Source organism: Apodemus sylvaticus, chromosome 1 (genome assembly GCF_947179515.1).
Source record: "Apodemus sylvaticus chromosome 1, mApoSyl1.1, whole genome shotgun sequence".
NCBI lineage: Eukaryota > Metazoa > Chordata > Mammalia > Rodentia > Muridae > Apodemus > Apodemus sylvaticus.
The window spans coordinates 93,342,694-93,365,822 of NC_067472.1; the positions used below are offsets into that span (position 1 = coordinate 93,342,694).

Sequence of the window (23,129 nt, forward strand, 5' to 3'; positions counted from 1 at the left end):
TTCCCTTATACGCCACGCCCTCAAGCAAATTTCAATATTTCAATATATTCTATTATCATTGTTAGTTAATTACTGTGCCTGTTTATTTAGTGTATGTGTGTAGGCGAATGCTTGCCACAGTGTGTGTGTGTGTGTGTGTGTGTGTGTGTGTGTGTGTGTGTGTGTCCTGCGTGCGGGTCAGAAGACAACCTGTGGAAGTCTGTCTCCTCCCAGTGTGTGAGTCCCTGGGCTTCTGCTGTTGAAGCCTCCAGTAGTAAAACTCACCGAATTTCCAAGACTCTGACATAGGAAGCCTCACGTGCACTGCATATTTATACAATTGATCACAGGCAAGCACTTGCCAAAGGCTTCTAGAACATTTCTTCCATATTGCTCAGAGATGGAATGAAGCAAGGGGAGGGGCCACCAGGCAGGACGCTCAAGTCTAATGACACACCTGGCTCGCCTCTTTGCCAGATGCTCAGCTAGCCAGAACTCTATGGTGCCCTGAGGCCGACTGGAAAAATTCCTCACCTGCCAAGCACTCTGGAACCACACTCTGCACAACCTCAACCCATCCACAGAGTGGATAGTCAGCAGAAAATGGAGGCAGGAGACTGGCAGTGGAGGGCAGAGCCAGTTGTTATGGAGGGGAACGGGGGTCCCCAATGATGTCCCTTAGATCAAATGGAGAACAAGGACCAAGGCAGAATAGCTTGGGGACACAACTATCCAATGAAGCTGCCTTTCCAAAACACTCCATAGGACATATGTGCTCACAAGTTTGTTAACCAGGCAGCCTTTAGCTCCATTAGCAGCACCTACTCCCTCTCACCTAAGGGGCAAGTGGGGAAGGATACAGGTTCACTGTAAAACAGGTTTACCAGAATCTCTCCTGAAAGAAGATGGGAAACAGGAAATGCCAGCCTTCCAGAAGTCTGTCCAGGCTTCTGCACACGCACTTTGTCTGCCCTCAGTCCCACAGCCTCACCCATGCTTCTATGGACACAAGGGCCCCAAGAGTTTGAGAAGCAGAGGTGACCAAGCCTGGGTCAGGTGGCCTCTCTGATCCTAACATCAGAGGACCTGTGGGCAAGTTGGTCTTCCTATTGAAAGCATCTACCTGTCAGGTGTGATGGCAAAAACATCAACATCAATGACATCAGCTGACCCTGCTGGCAGCCCAAGGTTTGCAAGGTTTGTAATTTTTATCATCTGTCCAAGGAACAGGACTCTACCATCAGACCCTCAAGCGACAGGTAGACATCTTTTTAGCTTACATGTTCGTGGGAGACATTTGTTATCAAATGGGAATCTATTTGTGGTTCCTCTTTGTCTCCTTAGAGGAAGGTTCTCAGCAGAGATCTTGCCTGGAAAGCAGCAGATCCTAGCCATACATCCAAAGGTCCTAGAAGCCTTTAGAAAGAGACACACACATTACACCACACATGACATGACATGCACAACACACAAACAGCCCAAGACACACAACATGTAACATACAATACACACAAAACTCACCAGAAAATATCTAAGATACAAAACCAAAAACCACAACATATATAAAACATACAAAATACACAAAGCTGGAGCACTCTGGGGCAGTATCAGGAAAAATTCCCTGCAATAGGAAGACATCTGAAGAAGAGGTTATAGGCCAGGGCCCCGTCCCGACAAATACCACCGAACTTTTCACAATCCATCTTCTGTGTTTTCTGCACCTAAAGAAACAAACACATTCCTCACTGATCATGGGCTGCTCTGTGAGGTAGCTAATAAGATAATCTGTTACAGGAGGCTTACAAATCCATTTAAATTGATTTTAATTAATGAATCAATCCCTGACCCAATGAAAAGCTAGATCCACGGACAGTAAGCAATACAGATTTCAGTCTCTAACCCCAGCCTCGAATCTACATAAAAAAGGGGTGTTTTCTGCTTAATGCAAGACAATAGCAATAACAACAAACTATATATCTCAGTTCAGGACCCAAGCAACCTGAGCCGAAAGTCCCTCTATGGTTAGATAGCACCCACCCCACCTGAGTAAGGGAAATAGATTTCAGAATGGTTTCCACACAGCTCACCTAACATGAAGGGGTGAGGGGTCATGTACCAAGCTGGCATCGGGAGCCTCTAAGATCAAATAAACCCGTCTCTCACAAAGCCCTTCAGAGTCCTTCAATCTGGACAGAATATTTCCTATGCACCCCAAACACAAGTGACGGATTAGCATAAAATCTAATAAAAACCCTCCGCCTGGCTTCATGCTAAACACTGGGCTACAGTCCCCAACACCAAAAATAAATAAAAATCTAGAGAAACTTTCTCATTTGCTACAATTTTTTTCTTTCTAGGGACTGACAGAGCATCTGGCCTTTCACAAAGGCTTGAACTGGAAACAGTCCCCACTTTAAGACAGGGTTTTACGGCTGGCACTTACTTACTTACTTACTTACTTACTTATTTATTTATTTATTTATTTATTTATTTATTTATTTCTCAGTGGCTTCTCACTGCCCTGCTGACCAATCAGAATTTCCAAGGACAGACTACTCCATAAAACCTTTAGCAGGAAGACAGAGGTTTCCTTCAGGTCCTTTTTATTTTTTTTTTAAAAAGCATAATCTGCGACCAACACCAGTTATCAGAGGGGAACTGTGAAAGGTTCCAAAAAAGGCAATTCGCAGCGGCAGAGCCAGAGCTCCTAGAGACTGCTTCCTTCCTTCGTGTTTCTCCCTCACTCCTTCAGGAGAGTTCACAAAATAGTTTGCTTCAGCAAGCAAGAAACAAATGAAGACTGGCTAGAACCCTGCAAAAGGAATAGGCACAAAAGACTGCGCATCAGGAAGTCAACTGCAAGGAAAAAAAAAAAATCAGGATACAGGCCAGAGCTTAGGCAGAGAGGCTGTTGGGTTTCCCCCACCTCGTGTGTGTGTGTGTGTGTGTGTGTGTGTGTGTGTGTGTGTGTGTGTGTGTGTGTAGAGCGGATGTATCTGTCTGCTCCTCTCCCTCTCTGTGTTTCTCTGTGGTCATCAGTCTCTCCCCCACAAGGGGAAGAAACAAAAGAAATCTGCTCCTGAGCTCCCAGGTTTGAGAACTCCTGGCACCATGTGCCCTGAGTGGCGGCAGCAGTTCTGGGGATTTAGTCTGTGTCTTTTGGGCTGGGCTGTGCGGGGCTCTACAGCAAATCAGGGAGCATCAATACAGCCTGAGATTCAGAGCAAGACCACAAATTATAAACAGTTTCAGCAAATTGACTTGAGAGCCTTTGTTCCTCAGACACCCATGCAGGCAGCGGAACCTCCCCGCCGCTACAGCCCGGGACTGGGAAAGGAAGTCGTTGAAGCCTGGATTTCCTGCTTTTACTTGTAGCCAAGAACTATGAGGCTTGTAGTGGTTTCAGGAACTGACTCATCCCATGATTCATGGATAAGATACTGCCTTTAATATGTTTCTGACCCAAAGACTGGGGAACTTCAAAACCAACCTGAAGTCACACTCCATTCTTACAGTACAAATGACTATTTAGGGCAAAATAAACAGGACACCAGATTACCATTCCTTAGGCAGAGGCAGGGAAAGTGAAGAACACCACGTGGCACTGGTGATCAGAACTTAATCCACAGACTGTGACTTGACAACAGCCCAACTTCCCCAAAGTGGATAACAGGTGGGATAGGGTTATTTTCAGACATCATTCCCCTAGATGTATAAATAGATTTAGCAGAGCATATTTTAATTTCGGCCCATGTGAGGTTGAGACTCCATATACCCAAGATGTGCAGAAGCACGTGGCTGGATGAAACTGGTTGAGAAAGAGACCCAGAAGAGGCTAGCTGACCAATAATATGCAATGGGTAACAAACACTCCACTATATAAGCAGGAAGACTGCAATTTTATTCCTACTCTTAATTGACCAGACTTCCTTCCCTTCTGCATATACACAGGCACGTATGTATACACGTGCTTAGACACATACAAGCAAACATACAGTCTGGAACTTAAGAGCAACATTCTGCAAAGCAACAGCCTCCATTCTCATACAAGTAACCCTAATTAAACTCAGTGGGTCACAAAAGACACCAGAGTAGGGAGGGGCTCTCTGGGAAGAAAGGGTTTGGTGAATAAGAAGGACATTGAGGGTTTCATAGAGGACACAGATAATCAAAATACATTATAGATGCATGAAACTGCCAAAGAATATATTATAAAACTGTTAGTACTAAAACCTTGCATGTCTGGATGCTCCCCAACAATCTCCATCAATTTATCCAGACAAGTCCACTGGTGGGGGGAGGGGGGGGGACCGGGGACTCTCAGCTCCATGCCCCTGGGGAGGAGACCCCAGGACCCATGGATCCTGGAGTCTCCTCCCCAGCACCAATACAGGACAAGAAGCACAGGGGCAAGTTTCAAGAGGGGGTTTTCGTAGGCGCTTACAGATATCAGTACAAACTGGGTCCCACGGAGGGGTTAGAGGGGACAGGGAGGAAAGAAAACAAGGGCACAGGGTGGATGGGAGAGCATGGTGACCAGGCAAGGCCAAGCGCAGGGGCTAGCAGGCTGGCAGGCACTGGGCAGCAGAGCTACTCCATCAGTCAGTGACTCCTATCCAGAGCTCTCTCTGACAGCTTTCAGCAATGCCTCCTGTGGCTTCCACTGTGCTGGGAAGCCATGGGGTGGCAAGGAAAATTCCCTCCAGGCAGAGACTTGCCTTGTGAATTAAGAGGGTCAGCACCTATTTCTGGGTACCGTGGAGTAGAGGATGGAGACATACCCGGTAACACTGTCCCCACAGCACAGAGGGGCCATTAAAGGAAGGTTGTGAAGTGGGGGACAGTAAATGCATATGGCTTCCCAGGCCAGGGAGGTTACTTACTCCCTTACTTTTGGCTTGCTGGCTCGCTCACTCGCTCGCTGTTTCTAGGCTGAGCTGCACTGCCCATGGCTTTGTTTTGCCAACAAGAAAGAATCCCGCTAAAGCTGAAAGCCCAAGCACCAACTGAACTTCTAAAGAGATTATAGCTAGTGCCTTCAAAAAATGAGCCCCCTGCCTCACACACACAGCTTTATCTACCTAAGTGATGCATCAACATGAGCGTGAAACAATTTCCAGAAGCAAAGGCAAGAATAACTAAAAATAAGGAACAGGTGTAGCTGGTGGTGGCACACGCCTGAGGCAGAGGCAGGCGGATTTCTGAGTTCAAGGCCAGCCTGGTCTACAGAGTGAGTTACAGGACAGCCAGGGCTATACAGAGAAACCCTGTCTCGAAAAAAGCAAATCCCAAAAGAAACAACAAAACAAAACAAAACAAAAAAAAGGAACAGGCTTGTTAAACAAAAAACACATACTCGTTTGTGACATATAGAGCTTGCTAGCACATTCCCATAATGTAGTAAAGCAATACCCATGCTCCTGGGAGACCTGCTGGGAACTACAAAGTCGATATTTTTTACTTATAAAGGTAATAAATTAGTGATAAATTCTTTAAATGACTGAAACATTAAATACATTCTGTTTTAAATACTTTGAACAGAGGACTTACAGACTTAATACAGTATTTACTGAACAGATGTATGTAAATGCCCCCAGTAGCATCTTCAAATAAAGCCTGCAGTATGCAGGACCCAGAGTCACCATGGAGTGAGGCATGTCCTCTGGGCTTGGCTCGGTAGACGGAGGTAAGACAGGAAACATGGGAAAGGAACTTTCGTCTTTGGAGTCAAACCATGAACCACAATGAAAAAAAAAGAGGCTAGTCTTCAGTGGGGGGGGGGGGGGGGGATGTTTGGTAGATTTGGAATCTGGAGGGGGGGGGATCCTCCTGCCTCAATCTCCTAAATGCACATGTCCAGGCACATGTCACTGCTCCTGACTAGAGTTTTTCTTTAGGAAAACACAGGGTAATCAGCAGATGTGAGAAAACAGCAAAGGAGACCAAAAGAGCCAGGCAAGGGAATTCACAGAAAGCGTTAAGATAAATCAAGAAGTAGATGTAAGTAGTGAGGTCCAATTCCAAAGCAGAGCATGGTATCAAAGACCCTGGCTAAAACTAAGTGTGACCTCAAAATTCTTCCCATAGACGGAACAAAACTGCAGAGACACTTGTCGTAAACCAGAGAGTTCACCAGAAGCTGAGATGAGGGAGGCTCAGGGTCTGAGGAAGGTGTCCACAGGACGGGGACACAAGGAAAGCGGCTGGCCAGCTACGAGCATGAGCGAGGGACCGCAATGGATTCAGACACATCACAAAACCTAGAATCTAAGACTACAAAGATCGCAAAATAGAGACTGGCAGATCTGGCAGAAGACTGGTAGACACTTGCCTCTAACTAAGGCATGGGTTTGGGGGTGACTCTGCCTTCCTTTTAAGGAAATGGAAGGCAAGGTTAAACTAACAGCTGGCAAAAGTATCTCGTAGCAATACATCCTAACATAGGAAAAGTAACTGAAATATGGGATATGGAGTGGGAATATGGCGTGTCCATTTGTAGAGTCAGCAATCCAAAGCATAACCAATCATGTTCCCATAGTGGACAGAGCAGACATTATGTGCATGTCAAACAAAAAAATGTAAATGACTGGAGGCTGGAACAGCCGCCACCATCCAACTCACAATAGTCAGTGCACAACCACCTGTAACTCCAGCTCCAAAAGATCCAATGCCTTGGGCCTCTGCAGATACCTGTGTGCATGCACACACAGACACATAATTTTCCCACATGCACAAACACATAATGTTTAAGAAAAAAAATTAAACCAACCCAAAACAGATCAGACTCCAAATTTAAGAGCTTCTAGATCTAACTCTCAGTTGCTAAAATACAACATGGATCAGAGAGCATGACCAACTACCATGTAGTGCAGCTGCGGAGTCCAGATGGAGCTGACAGTGAGGAGACACTGGAGTGCTCACTCGCGTGCTCTCCCTCTCCCTCTCTCTCTCTCTCTCACACACACACACACACACACACACACACACACACACACGTCACAGAGGGGATTCAAGGGTCAGAAGATTCTTACCTTCTCCCTTGACTGAGACAGTGACACTTGCTCACTGGTGTAAGCTCCAGGCTAGCTGACCTGTGACCTCCTAGAGACTCTCACATCGCTGTGGGAATGCTGGGTTTCCAGGCACTTGCGCTGCCACTTCCTCCAGCTTTAAGTGATTTCTAAAGATGAGAACTCAAGGCCTGGTACTTGTGAGGCAAGCACTTTACCCACCCAGGCATCTCCACAACCCCACAGAGTTTTAAGAAACAGCAACCAGGCCTGACCTGTTGGTCTTGCTTGAACCCTGATTTGAACAATTTAACTAGAGGAAACATTTATGAGGCAATCAAGGAGCTCTCTGAGTAGCGATGCCAAGCAGTCATTAAGGTGCCCGTGTGACTGTGATATTGTGCTTGGTGGGGTTTAAGATTTTTTTTTTTAATGTTTAAGTGTGTGTGTGTGTGTGTGTGTGTGTGTGTGTGTGTAGTAATAGGGTACATGTACCTGTGCACGGGCACTTGCAGGGACCATAAGGGGCGTCAGACCCCTAGAACTGGAATTACGAGCCAGACAGGGGTAGTGGGAAGAGAACTCCAGCCTGAGAGAGCAGCAAGTGCTCTTAACTTCACAGCCATCTCTCCAGCTCCACCCACCCCACACCCAGTGTTTTTTAAAAGCAATCATTGTAGGAACACATACTGAAACTTCATAGATGAACCCGTATGGTATCCAGAAATGCTTCAAGATAGAGATGGAGGAAAGGCACCAGAAGAGGGCTGTGGCTGAGGAGCAGAAATGGCTGGGGAGAGGGGTCTTTTCCCTGACCTCTGCTAACCTGCACTTTCTTGTTACTAAAAATCTAGAACAGAATAGAAACAAGAAAGTCAGACAGCAAAGGCGATAGGCAGAAGTCAGCTTTGGAGTGACGGTGACCACAGTCCTAATTACAATCACACTGTTCAGAAGGCACCATGTCAATCCTTCAAAGTCCACAACTGACCGTGCCACAGGTGAGAACCAATGCTCCTCAGGATCAACGAGGCTCCCGGAGTCAAACATTGAGATACTCAAACTCTCAAGTGCGGCGGCTGATGAAAATCACAAGTTGTCTTCTTTACAAAAACACTGAGTGCTGTGATCTTTAAGCCAAGAACTCCAGCACAACAGAAGGAGGAGAGATGCCCCCCAAGCCCCCCCCCGTGGCTATTTTTGAGGAGAAAGGAGGAGGGAGGGAGGGAGGGAGGGAGGGAGACTGAGAGAGAGACAGAGAGAGAGAGAGAGAGAGAGAGAGAGAGAGAGAGAGAGATTGAGATTGAATATGAATAGAAGAGAAACCATTGAAGTGGAAGAAAAGTCAGGCCCGGCAATCTGTAACCCCAGAGCTGAGATGGGTGGGTGAAAGGTGCATGCTTTAGGCTAACAGCAAGATACTCAAAGGCAGGCGAGTAAGAGACAGAAGGAAAGAGAACGGGGAAGGGGATGGAACGTGAGCGGCGAAGAGGGAAGCTGGAAAGGCGGAAACGCACCCTTCACCAGTCGCACCCTTCACCAGTCGGGGTAGATGGGAAAGGTTCCCTCTTAGCAGGACGGAGACGTGGGGGGGGAGAGGGAACCGGAGGCTCAGGCAAGCTTGGAGGGACACACAGCGAGGCTTCCTGAAGGCTGGCTGGTGAGGGTTCATGGGCCTTGGGCGCAGGAGCACTACTGCCTCCCCCACTTTTCAGGGGAGGACAACTGGGTCACAGTGTCAAGAGCAGAAAGGGCAGGACTTATGTCTGATGGCATGGACGTCCCGCCAAGCTAATTTGCAGAAACCCAAAAGTGAACTAAGATGGGGTCACACCAAAACTCTGCAATACAAACATCTAAAGAGACCGGGAAGAGGGCTGGCTGTGCCAGAGGGAAAGACAAGAGCCCACAACAACTGACAAGCAGGGACCCCAACCACCAACACACCTAAGGAGAGTTGCGCAAGCAGTTACAAACCGTTCGTTCTCTCTAAAAACCAAAGTGTTAGGGATGAATACCACATACCACCCTCGGGTCCACACCACCTCCAAGTTCAGCCTCGGAAAAGCAGGCGATAACCAGGTCGGGAAGGTGGGGGCGGAATCCATCAAGGTTACCTGGGGGCAGCCTACCCCAGGCAGGAGTCATTTGCATAAAGGAGCCTTGGGGGAAGCATAGACAAACCTTGACTGCCAGCTCAGAGACCAGAGGGGCAGAGCAGCCTCCCAACCACACCCGCCCCTCCCCCACAGGCTGCAGGAAGCACACAGACCCCTGCTCTCACTTCCAAAGGCCAGTCTCAGGTCCTCACAGCCCTAAAAAACTAAAGCCAAAAGCTAGAGTTGACCTTTGCTCTTTCCCAGTCAGACAAATAGAAGGCTCCCTTGGGCCACACCCAACTGTTTAAGATCTCAACCACATGTTTATACTCAAGATGGAGAAAATAGAACTTAAAGAGATAAAGTATCCATCCTCTTTCCTAGGCAAAACCATTAACAGAGAAGTCTCTTTGTTTCCACATCAAGGACTACCTTAACTCATTCAAATTCCACAATAAAACCTGATAGGTGAGTTAATCCTAAATCCTTTGTTAGCCAGCATATCTAAGAACAGGCTAAGTGACCTTGGGAGGCTCACAAAACCTCCAGGAGCTTCTTCACGGGTCTCAATTACAAATGGAGCTTCTACATTTGAATGGCTGGTGTTTAAGAACCAGCTTAAAACAGAGCTTACCTCCCCTCCCTACCCAAATTCCCACAGGGAAGCCCGAGAATTATCACAACAAAAATGGACGAGGGGTGAACTGGCTCGTCTCACACACTCGGGCAGCTCCAGGGGCAGACAGACACCAGGAACACCACCCCAGATCTAAAGCCCAGTAGTTGGCTGGCAGCAGGTTAGAACGCTAGCCTGACCCTTGAGAGGCCTTGAGTCCCATCCCCAGAACAAGCCTGAGGCCACAGAAAAACAATGGCAGAGGCTTCCCAAACAAAGCTCCTACACCACCAGGCAGAGAGCAGAGGAGTCAGGCCCCGAACTCCCTGAGTACCTCCAATGCCCTCTCCCACCAGCACCAATGAAGGATGAGTTCCCTGGGCTCAAAGACCAAATCCTGGGGCTCCAGTCTCCCTCGGAACCTCAAAGACACTGAACTGAATAAACATCGAGACAGCACAGCAGATAAGCCCCAGCATTGCAGGGTGTGGTACGCCAGAGGCAGAGAACCTGGTCTGCCGGGTGAGTTCCAAGCCCGGCAAGCTGTGGAGTGAGACCCTGTCTCAAAGACAAACACCCACTAGCACTAAATGATTCAAACTGACTTTTGGTTTGGGGCAAAGATTTCTTCCACACATTCCTCAGACTCCACCCCATTTTCTCCACCCATGTGTGGGACACTAGTCCGGTCTTCCTAAGAACTAAAGAAGGCATTGGAAGCCTCAGGACCCCTACTCCTTCTCCACGGGACTACAAACTCCAAGACAGGATCTGAAACACACACAAGGCATACTGCAGAGCCACGCAACCTCCTGTCCAGATGCTGTTCTTTCTACCCTAATCATGGCCAGTCTCTACCACAGCCGTGAACTGAGGGATTCTGAAAGTAGAACAGGGTGCCGAGACAAGCCACCCTGGGCAGAAGTTTGAAACAGCGGCCACAGTGTTGAGACGATCAGGGTGGGACTGGAGGATGTGGAAGCAAGAAAAGCCCCTCGAACGTGAAGAAAACCAGAGTGCAGAGGCTGAAAGCTCAGCTATCAATTAAAATGACTTAGACTCCTTCCCCCATCACCACCTTACAATTTACAAACTGGACATGGTAATGGGCAAGCGGCCCGTGTGCTGTCCAAAGGTGACTTCATCTTCTACTTGATCCTTCATGATGTCATTTCACTAGATGCCATCAAGCTTAAGAGCAGCTGACAAGAGTGCTTGCCTAGCAAGCACAATTCCCTAGTTTAGATCGCACCACACAAGGCGGAGGCAGGAGAATCAGAAGCTCAAGGTTATCCTTAGCTATCCGGTAAGCAAGTCTGATGCCTACCTGGGCTACATAAGACCCTGTCTCAAACAAAAACAAAACAACAAAAAAAGTAAATTTAATCAATAACTACAAGGGCATTCATTCATCGTTTGGGAGCCAAAAACTCAACATTACTAGCACTTAGTAGTAAGTGAAAGATTTCCTACACTTTGTTTTGAAACAGGTTCTCATTATATAGCTAGGGTTGGCTTGGAACTCAGAGATCTGCCAACTTCTGACTCGCAGGGCTCAGATTACAGTAGGAAGAACCCAGGTCTTTGGTACCTGTTGGGCCAGGACAACTACTGGGCTATACTCAACCCAATATGCTCCATATGACATGCCCTTCCTTGTGGGTCCCTATAAAAGCTCTCAACCAGGCCGGGCAGTGGTGGCGCACGCCTTTAATCCCGGCACTTGAGAGGCAGAGGATTTCTGAGTTTGAGGCCAGCCTGGTCTACAGGGCTACACAGAGAAACCCTGTCTCAAAAAAGGAAAAAAAAAAAAAAAAAAAGGAAGAAAGAGAGAGACGGAGAGAGAGCAAGACAGAGAGACAGAAAGAGAGAGAGAGAGAGAGAGAGAGAGAGAGAGAAGTTCTCAACCTATGTATGGATCCAGTCCTCTTTGCAGTTGCATATTATTAATATTACAACTCATAACTGTAGCAAATTATAGTTATGAAGTAGGAACAAAATAATTTTATGGCTTGAACTCCATTAATGGGTTACAGCATTAGGAAGGTTGAAGGCCACAGCTTTAAAGGATCTCTCTGGGTCTTCTTGTCCCTCCTTCACTAAACCCAGCAAACGGATACAAGCTCCTTTCGTTGGGTCTAAATACTAACTGCTTGAACCACCACCAGAACTCAAGGGCCACGGCAGGGTGTGACACAGGACAGTCAGGGCAGTGACTACATCCTGGGTTCATTAGTTTGGACATACAATTCACACACTGGAAAAGTTAACCTCTGAGAGTATACAACACACCAACACACCGTCTTCAGGAAAGCCGGGAAGAGGGCCTTGTCCAGTTTTGAAATCTTGCTGTCCCTCTGCCCGCCCCTGAAGGCCTCCTTCCGGCCCCACCACTCTCCTCCAGGAAACACTTTTAGTTTTAACTTTTTCAGACTGGGAAACCTGACTGAGCAGCACGCCCTTCCACGCATGGCTTCTTAAGAGATAAGGAAAGGAAGCCGAGAAAATGCAGGTGGTCCCTGGCTCAGGCTCCCTCCCACAGAGCAATCAAACTGCTCAGCCAGTTCAGCCAGAGTGACCTAAAAACTCAGGGTCGATGACACACCCTGAGCTGTAGCTGAGAATCTGAGCAGACCAGGACCAGTTAGAACAGCTGACTTCAAAAACTACCCACATGAAATTGTGAAAGGATTCAAAAGAACAAAAGGAATAAAAAACAACTCAACAGGTGATTTGGCTTCCGAGAGTGAGTCTAGCAGTCTAGGAGTCGGCTCACTTATCCTGGAAATACCTGGAATTAGACATTCATCACTTAGGCTAACAAAGGCCCTGTCCCCTTAAATATGCAAATAACAAATAAGCAGAGAAAAAAAGCTGCGCCCCACCCCCACAAGCACCTGAATTAGCATGTGAAATGTACCTGATCCAGAAAAGGGGAGGCTTAGAGGAGCAAAGACCAACAGTGGGGTCTTTGGGGGGAGGGAGATGAGAGCCACTCCTGCAGCCTGCTACAGCAGCCTCGGACCAGCGGACGCATCACTCCAACGCCATTTTCCAGGTGAGGAAAGTAGTGTCAGAGTTTCAAAGAAGGCCAAACAACAGGAGGCAGAATTTGAGGCTAGCCTGGTCTACATGAGTTCCAGGTCAGCCACAGCTCTTTAGTACAAACTAAACTTACAAAGAGAACAATGAAGTTAGGCCTGAGCTAACTGTGTGTGACCCTCTCTGCCTCCCTTTGCACTGTTTCCCCAAGGAAACGGCCCCTTCCAACACTCACCAAAAGAACTTATAGACACCAAGCTCAGAATCAGGAAGGAAGCCTCAAAAGGCCTTTCTTTTGGAAAGATATAAATCGCCTATCTCCTGAAATTTTTTCATTTAATTCTTTATTCCCACTTTGCAAAGGTAACTCCAACTATCATATATTTGCTGATGGAATCCTCCACATCCAGTACTGGGGAGCGTGGTTCCAAGCAATGAAGGCAGAAACTTTGCAGAGCTGATTATGGAGCCCTGCCTGGATGAGAGCCTGGTTTTGGGAGGAGCCGCCCTGCATGCTGACCCCCTTGAAAGTCTGATCTGTCAAATCAAGACTCCAGCGAGCGCTTCACCGGTGGTTATTACCCAGTGAGCTTTCTCTACAGATTTACAGATAGGAAGGCACACAGCATCCCAAGAGCTGAGGCAAGAGGCTCATGAATTCCAGCACGACTTGGGCTACACTAAAAGACCCTGCCCTAAAAGGAGAGGGGGGAAGGGATGAGAGAGGAGAGGAAACTTCCGGGTGAAGATCCCAAAGACCAAGGACAGAATGATCTGCCCAAGGTCATGGTAGCCAAGACAGCCTGGAATAACCAAAGGCCACCGGCTCTTGCTCCTGGTGATAGGACGTTCTTAGGTGTGCTTACTACTGACTTGTCTCCGGACATCTGCGTGCAATCTAAAGGCTCTGAAGAGTATCTGAAGTCAAGTGGAAGATCAGAACCACCAAATGGCCAGCCATGAAATTCTCCCTTTCACACACACACCTACTTCCAAAACAGGACTGTCAATTCAAAGTCATCCTCAGGGCACAATGTTGAGTTCCAAACCAGCCTTGGATGCAAGAAATAAAAATAAAAACGCCCAGCAGAGTGGTGCATGCCAGTAATCCCAGCACTCTGGGAGGCAGAGGCAGGTGGATTTCTGATTTCGAGGCCAGTCTGGTCTACAGAGTGAGTTCCAGGACAGCCAGGACTACAGAGAAACCAAAAAAAAAAAAGAAAAAAAAAAAAAAAAAAAGAAAAGAAAGAAAGAAAAAAAGATAAAAATGCCTCTTGGGCTGAGGATGTAACCTAATGGAGGTATGAGAGAAAAAGGGGGGAGGGGTGATGCTTAGTACCACAAAAGTGAAAAGATTTGCCCTTTAAAACTCAGGAAATTCAATACACATACCTTCCCCCCACTGGCTTCTCACTACCTCTGCATATCTGCCTTGGAGGGGGCCCAGAGACTGCTCATGACTGTCTTTTCCTGATCACCAAGTAGCTGTCACTGTTCAAATACACAGTTGTAAGCAGCGGCTCCAAAGTTCAGGAGCATCTGGATGCCCAGGTACTGGAGAGTTATGAGGAAGAGGCCCAGAAGCTGAGCACCATGGTCCCCGCAAGTCTGATTCAGAACTGCTGTTGGGCCCCTCAGTGCTTAAATGCACAGGAGGGGCTCTAGAGCATATCCCACTCAGAGGAGGGCCTCAGCAGCCAGAGCAGAACTCTGCTCTAAGTCCTAGGAATCACATCTGGAAACAACTAACAACTACCGGCCTCTCCAGGGGAGCTGGTGATGCCAGACACACACGAGAGGCGGGTCTGCTTCTTTCATACAAAAAGATGGATCATTAAGATGGTGCATGTGTGTGTGTGCGCGCACGCGCACACACACACACAATCAATAATATTTCTTTAAAAGGCAGGAGTTTGTGTACATTGCTTTTTAATTCCAGGAAGATTCCTCTCAATTCCTGGGCACAGGTAACTGAGGAACCACTTGCTCTGACTCTATCACAGGGTAAAAGAAAAGCAAAAAGAACACAGTCCCTTCTCCTGAGCTGTCTTCAGAGGTCTTCTAGGGTGCCAGAAGTCTAGGGAACCCAGCCCCCTTCAACTCGATGGTCAGTGTTCACAATATAGGCAGAAGTAGAATCTGACCAGGATATGTATGAAGCAGAAGTCGGCCCCTAAATGGGTCTGTGTGCCCTCAATTACAAATCCAAATGTCAAAATGTGAAAACAGGTGAGGGACCTGAAGGGTAGTGTAGGGGGGAACACACAGGTGGGGAGGTGATGGGAAACCATCACCATAACTTCCCAGGCATGTGTAACTGAGACAAAGACATCTGCTCGGCAGCTGAGAAGCCAGTGGTCATGTACGTGGCCAAACATCCTACACCATGTAATGTGTGCAGTCTCAGCAGCTCCAGCACACTCATCAATAGGCTTGAATCTTGGGGTTGAATCTCCAATAATCTGTAAAATTCTAGATACAGCTGATGAAAATGGACTTCTTTCTCTCTCCAATTAAAGGGTATTAAAGTTGAAGGAAAGAAAGATGATTGAAAATCATCACTTCCTCCTGACTACATCTCATATAGTATCTCACCATTGGAGCTTGTCTATAGTATCACAAAAAAGGACCGGCAACCACACTGTGAAATTCATGTGTATATAAGAGATTGTGGATAAACTTGGAAGGCAGAAAAAAAAATAATTTGAATAAGCTGACTCAGTATTGAAAGCTGACTTGCATTCAGCTTTGCTGACACCTAAATGATATTCTAGAAGCATTTCTTAACAATTCCTGGTTAAGAAAATAAGCCCCTTCCCGTCTCCAAATCACTGGCCTGTCCCAGACATACATGTCATTCCTTTTTGCACTTCACGATGAAGGTGAAAGAAAACTAGGGAAGTTTACAGCATGTATAACAGAAACCTTTTATCATACTAGAAACATCAGTAATGCTATCTCATTAGTACGTGACGCAAAAGCCAACTCTGAATTAAGGGAACCCTTAGCTCTACCAGCATAAAAATGAACACTGTTCTCTGCTGGTCTGCCAACCACAACCAACCCAGGGCAGCATCCTCATCCCTGCAGCTGATGGGAAACTGGCTAACCACTATTGTCTCAGAGAGGCTCTGAGGTGAGGAGGCAGCCAGGGGGAAAAGACTGAAAGAAATCCTTCCAAAGGAAACATGGGCTCACAATGGTTAGGGAATCAGGCCCCAGCACACCCCAGCCTGGGTGATGGGTGATCTGAAAAACAAGGCATATCAAAGTGCTATTGATAAGCTGACTCAGTAGACAGCTTATCTGAGGCCCTCGTGGACCATATGGTGCCCCAACTTCTGCTGCCTGTTGCTGCCACAACAATAGGCTTGCTTGCCCAGAAGCACTGTGGTGGGACGGAAGCTGGGCAGCAGAGGCATGTCGCCTGGCTATGGTGTTTACATTTTATTTTGTACTGTTAGCTTTGTGTGTCCCCCAGCGGGGACTTGAAACACACACTACACACCTCCGTGGCAGACACCAGGGCTTCCTGCAGAATGCACATAGATGTGTGCCGTTTATGTGCTTGTGGATGGGGACAGATCAGGTGAACAAGAAAAGCAGATGTCAACTTCAGAATTAGAACATGGCTGGTGGGGGAGGGTGAGCAGGCTGGCTCCCAGCTAGCCCAGGAGCAGACAATGCTCTTTTCTCAAAAAAAAAAAAAAAAAAAAAAAAAAACCACTCTGGCCAGGCGGGCCTCGGGGAGTGGCTATTTAAAACACTTGGCTTCTTTTATTCCACCACTATGGAAGTGAATTCAGTTCTTCTTCGGAGCCAGAGCAAATGAAGTCATTTGGTTTCTGTGGGTTCTCTATGCACTTCAGCAGTAGGAATTGGGCCATCAAAGTTGGCCTTTCCTCATTAACTCCGTTTTCCTTGAAAAAGGCAGTAAGGTCATAGCAAAATTCTAGGATATAGGACACTGGAATGGATGCTGTCAAAGCCATCAGGAAATCACGGTGTGAAGGCAAGCAGGTATCACCTTCCAAAGGCTTGGGTTGGCATGAAAGGCTGACCGGGATTTTTGTCAAATGAATTCATTCTTAAGTATTCTGTGTGTCTTCTCAGAGATTTTCCTGTCTTTGCAGATGATCATAAAATATTCACTTATCTAGTTGACCACTTATTAGAGAAAAGACACTGGTTTCCAATAAGAACTGTGCGGCTACAGTGTCAGGTGACATAAAAGCTGCCCTTCGAAGCAGGTCCTCAAGGTGATTCAAAGTTAAAAATGGAGACAGAAGGCTCTCCTCTCCCTCAATACCCACGGCAGCTTCCGAAGAAAGGTACTGCTTTCATCTGTCACGCCATCCCCACACCTAAGTGGACAACGTTCTTGGATGAACTTCTCAAATTTTCTTAAATATTTTCAAAAAAGAATCTCCTTTCAAGTTAAACTGAGATTGCACTTGAACTCCATCCGGGAGAAGCTGAACTGGATTATGATAATTAGAAAGCTGTGCCTATATTTTTTTTTAAAGAAGGCAGCAGCATCAATGTATGTTTTTTTAAAAAGTTCATGCCAGAGAATATAAGTTCAGTATGTTCTCGCATAATTAACATTTCCCACCATTACGAGCAGTTTTTCAGTTTACCTATCAGTAGTATTGCTGTGTGTTGCCTCAGCGCTAAAGTACATACAGACCTGTCAGATGCCTACTCCCAGAACTGCCCCCTGCAGAGGTGGACGCTTATCTTCTTCATCAGTAAATTAGTCCATCTTGATGGCTAAGCTCATTTCCCAACACTCTGTCTCTCCCCATTAAAAAAATGTTAATGGGGGTTGACGTGTGGCTCAGTTGTTACAGGGGCTGCCTATCATGCATGAGACCGGAGTGCGATCCCAAGCAAGGGTAGACTATAAACCCCGCGTGGTGACTGACGCAGGTCTGCACTCCAGCATGTGAGCAGAAGAGTGAAGATCATGAGTCCAGGATCATGCTCTGCTACATAGTAAGTAAGCTGAAGGCCGCATACATGGGACCTGCTTCAAACAAACAAACAAATCTAATGAGATCATATGACAGACCCTTAGAAACTAGTGTGAATAAGAAAAGAACATAGAAAACACCAGCTTGAAGGGAGTGGAGGTACACAGCCTTCCTTTGGGCTGCCACAAAACTGAAAAGATGGCTTCTCTGAAATACCATTCCCATTATCCAATCAAAAGAGGTGTGTAGGTGTGTGTGTGTGTGTGTGTGCGCATTATGCCTGAGGAAACCATCCTAAGACACCCAAATATGTAAGTGAACAAAATGGGAACTGGGACTCATGGAACAGCCCACCCTCTGAGCAACCCTGACTTGAATCACTGCCCTGCAAAACCAAAACTTGTCATTTGCTTGGACCAAGTTTTAAAAAAAATGCACATTTCAAAACTCTCCTCCTCTGCCCCGGTGCAAAACTGGAACATATCTAAAGAAGTGATCCCATTCCAACCTCAAGTCCAAACGTGGGCCAGCATTAAGGAGAACCATGAAAGAGAACCTCAAAAAAATGGCAACACGGTCCACATCTTTGAAAGTGAACAAAAATCCTCCAAAACTGTAGACCCACTATGCCCTAGAAGCCAGAAGGGCAAAAACACCCTGTTCAGATATGCACAGTAGCCACACAACAGGATCTAAATGAGTGTCTACCATAAAGCCCAGCCCTGAGCCAGTGCTAAGGACTGACCAGAACTGCTTTATTTTATCACCTTGATGAATAACAAATAAAACATATTAACACTACATGACTTAGGTCCCTACATAAGAATAAGAGGATCTGAAGCCTCCACAGCTAATAGAAGAAAAGGCAGCACACAGCTACAGCTGCAGTTGCAGAACTCGACGGCAGTGGCCAGCGAGTCAAGAGCAGCCTATGGTGGTCAGTCAATGAGGGTGAGCAACAATATATTTTTCTTACAGAATTCAGAAGATTTTACAGTCTGCAATTCCAGTGACAAAAGAGAAACCTGCCTTCATTAACAAAAATGATGAGGGTGTTTTTGCAGTTTGGGGGAGAAACCTGAGCACTTGGGCTAGCCAGTATTTCTTAAGCCTATGAAGAAAGGGGAAAAAAAAAGAACCTACTCAAAAGTTGTACCACTCCAGAGTCCAAACGGACTGTTACTCTACTCAGAAACACACACACATATACTTCTGCTTTCGTGCTCCCTTTATGCGGAATCAGAACCAAACACCTAAAATGGCAGCTCTGAAGCACGGGCGCTAACTTCTCTGCACAGATACGGCTATTCTTTTTAAGCCCACTGGATCCCACAGTTATCTACATGGACCTCGGGAGTGAATAAGACACCATCACAATTTCCATTTACAAGCAGTTTAATTACACTCACAATTAATCCATAACACATGACATTAGAGAGGAAAGTAATCCTACAAATGCCCAGGCTCTTCTTGTCCATCCATAGATTGGGGACGGAGGAAGGGAGCTATCTATTTCCAAAGCCAGCAACAACTTCCTAATGCTGCTAACAGCCAGTCTCACAGTTGGGGTCTCCAACCACTCAACTGCCCTTGTTACATACCTTTCCTCAGACAATATGATGCTAAACACAATCTAGACACAGAAAGTTCCATAAAGATATACCTTCTTACATTTGCGTCTACATGTCGTCTAAAATCAAGACTATGCACTACTGAACCTAAAAAAAATAAAATAAAATCTTTGTCTTAGTTTTCTGTCTTCCCAAATCAGAAAATGCCAGAATCCAAAGTAAGTATGTGAACATATAATCCCAGCTGTATACAGTAAAGAGGGGGAGAGAAAGCAGGAAGAACCAGAAGCCAGCTCCCCACCAGGTGACTCCTGCAGGCCCACCCTCACGATGTCACAGTGCTGTAAGGGAAGCACACGTTGTATGTACCACACACAAGCAAGAGTCACTCATTCGGTTACTGCAGCCTGGGTCAGACTATGCTACAATGTCTGCCTGCTTCAAATTAAAGGTCACTAACTATATACATGTCCTGGTGAGTCCTGGCCTGTGCTTGTACAAAATCTCCAATGATCCCAGAATGTTCCCTAGAATTTATAAAAAAAAAAAAAAAAAACCCAGGAAGAAGGAACTCACACAAAGATTCTTTCTTCCCCTCCTTTTCCCCACCCCATCCCTTTTTTTACTCTTTTGTAAAGGCAAAGTGTCTCTCTGGCTTTGTTTCAAACTTGTTTTTAAAAAATAAAAAGTATTCTAATATTTCCCCTAAATTTTCAATTTAAACAATACTTGCCATTAAACAGAAAATAAAATGGTTTACTAAGGACATGCACAAGACTCAGTAATGGAGACAGTTACAGCTTATCAGCTCATTTTTTAGACAAACAACAAATAAAAGAACTGCAAACCCTGTTGAAAACCTGAAACCTAAGAGTCCAACACAGAGTTACACATTCAAAGAAATACTACACAAAAATATCTTATGACCATTTATGGAAATACTGAGATTAGAAAAATATGCCTTTCCCCTTAAAATCATCAACAATTTAAAACCTTGCTGTTGACAAAGGTTCAGCTAAACGCATTTGTCTTTCCGGAATCATATTGTAACTGGGTCTACTGTTTCCTTCTAAAGAGGAAAGATTCTTACCAAAGTTGGATCTAAGTCTGGCCCTTATAAGCATTCAGATGTGCCTGGGCCCAAAGATCCTGCTATTCACAGAAAAGCGCAGACTCCGCTGAAAGGCGGAAGCCCCTGGCACAGTCTGTACAGCCTGAGGACTATTCCCAGCCCCAGTCTCAGGCAGATTAGCCCCCACCCAAAAGCTCAGGCTTGCACAGACAAGCTACCCCTCGGCTCCGGGTAGATCGAGTCTCCCTAATGGGAAGGATCTGTCCACCGAGGGAACCACCTGCAGGCACTCGGCACACTTTAAGCCACCAGACCACCTAAACTTCCAGAACGAATTCAGGCCACAAGGCGTGGAGGAGACTGAGATTCTGTTACTTTGCATTATCTGTAGGAATTGAAATATTTTCCTTTCACTATTTTGAAATATGATCGTATTTACAGAGTTATTTTGTTGCAAGGACCTCGGCTCCTTTCAAATGGCGCTATTTTAAACCCGGCCTTTCTACACTACTGATTCCTGGAATATCTGTCTGTAAGTTTCCAGCGCTGAGATCAATTTGCATTTCTGTAAATCACAGACAGCTTCTAAGAACTTAACAAGCCTCCTGAGAAACGCTGGTGGCTGGTATTTCATTGTTTCATAAATATTTTTATACGGGTGACACCATTCAACTTTAAATAAATCCTTAAAAAGAAAGACGATTAAGACCGAGGAAAACTAGTCTGGGTTTTATTTTCACGGGAAGAAGATAAGTGTGAGCCCTTCATTGTTTTCCACTTTTTAAAATGTAGCTTTGATTTTAAAAAAATGCATTAAAAAAGAAAAAGGAAACTCCTAGAAGTTGTACTTTCTTTCAAACGGGCCTCTAGACTTTGAAAACAAGTGGTGCTGCCGCGAACAAAGGCTAAAAGTGTCCCCAGAATTTTTTTTTTTTTTTTTGGCCCTCCTGGGGATCGTTTCTCCTCCAATAAACAAACAAATCCCCCAGTATTTCCTACCAAGGGGAAGTTTTCCAGGGAGAGTCTACTCCCGGGTTTGGTGGTAAGTGCGACTCAGTCTTTTTTGGACACAATGTTTCTGCTGACTCCTGAAAATTTTCCACTTGAATGTGCACTGGAGCGGCGGCGGCGGCGGCGGCAGCTCTGGAGAGGCGGCAAGGGCGAAAGAGCCCTCTTTCATCTCCCGGGAGGAGGAGCCCGGATCGGCGCGGACCCCGAAGGGGCCGGGCGCCGGGGGAGTCACCCGGCTGCAGGCTCTAGGCTGCGCGCTGGACGCTCTCCCCACCCGCGATCGCGCCGAACTCGGCGCTTCCCGGACAAGGAGCGAGGTGCGCGGGAGAGGGACGCTGAAGAGAGGGGCGCGCAGAAAGGCGAGCGGGGCCGCCTGTTGCCGCGCGGGTTGCGGCCCAACTTGCAGGGCGACGGGGCCGCTCCCCTCTGGGAGCCGCACACAAAGCGGCGATCGCGGTGACGCCTAGACAGCCCGCGCCCCCGAGTCCGCCCCGCGCGCAACTTACCTCGGCCGCCCGAGCGGGCGCGGCAAACTTCGGGGCGCTGGGCCGCCGCCCCCGCGCTACTCCAGCCGGTACTCCCCGCAGTACTCCCGCGCCCCGCAGCCCTAACCCGGCCTCGCCGGCTCCCGGGACGGGCAGGGCGCGCCGGGGCAGCTGCCCGCGCTCCGGCGACGCTGCGCGCTAGGGGGTCAGCGCATGGCCTGCGCCCCGCCGCGGCCGCCCCGGGCCCGGGCCCCGGCGCGCGGACTCCCCGCGAGCTGGAAGCGAGTGTACGAAGTGCTGGGGGGCGCCCGCGGCGGGCGGCGGGGCCGCGGAGGCTCGGCTCGGCTCGGGCGGCGCGGCGCGGCGCGAGCGATGCGAAGAATGTGCGGAATGAGGACAGGAATGAAATGAACGCCAGGACCGAACTCGCTCCGGAGGGGTGGGGCCTCGGTGACGTCATGCCGCCGGCCCGGGAGTGGGGCGGAGCCTGCCGCCTCGGTGACGTCATGGTGTGGGGCGGGGCGCATGGGGCGGGACTTGGCGCCCACGGGGGAGCAAGCCGCGCGCGATGGCGCGGGCTCAGGGCTTTGTGCGGTCCGAGGCGGGGTAGCCATCCGGATACTAGGAAGGCCGGGTATGCGCCCTCCGCCTGCTGTGCCTCAGTTTACCCCCTCCCGGTGTGCGCAGGCAACGACGCTCCGCGACTGGAAGGGAGATTGCTCTTCTGGAAACTGAGGCTGTAGTGGGCGGCTTCCCCAGCCCGCCACTCCTCCTTTAGCCGTTTCGCTTTACCCAAGTTCGCGGCGGTGCTCGCGCAAATTCTGGGCTTTGCGGACTCCGGGTTGGAGCGTCGCGGAGTCCTCGCCCGCCTCCTGTCCTGGCTTTCTAGAAGTGAAGTTCACTCGTGCTACGAGTTGAGTCTACAGAAATCCTGCACCCGGTTAAATAAAATAAATAAGGTCTTGCCTGGCTGCAAAAAGCAGCTTCGTGCCGGCCCTTTATGGAGAAAAGTGAGAATCAATCATAAGCGGTTTGAACTCTGTTTTTGGAGTGGATGGCGCCGCAGTACTTCAGAAACTCGGGTAAAGTTAACGGTGGCTGGGACAGACATGCTGGCAGTTTGGGCTGGTTGCTGCCCGTAGTTTCCCAGAAAGGAGCCGGCCCTTCCCGCACCGGGACTTCCTTCTTTCAGCTCTGGCTTCAGAACAAACTAATGGCGCCTGTTTTGTGCCCGAGGATTCCTGGAGTGTGCATAACTCAGGAAAACG

At 47.7% G+C, this 23,129-nt stretch overlaps 1 protein-coding gene across 2 annotated transcripts in view; it reads right to left on the reverse strand.

Moving 5' to 3' along the window:
• The window catches only part of Tead1 (TEA domain transcription factor 1), a 214,866-nt gene extending 192,813 nt beyond the window's left edge, over positions 1 to 22,053 (reverse strand). For both annotated transcript variants that reach the window (XM_052201066.1, XM_052201060.1), the window contains exon 1: positions 21,883 to 22,053. The gene's annotated coding sequence lies outside the window, so the exon portion shown is untranslated. The remainder of the gene's footprint in view (positions 1 to 21,882) is intronic.
• Positions 22,054 to 23,129: the final 1,076 nt, after the last annotated feature.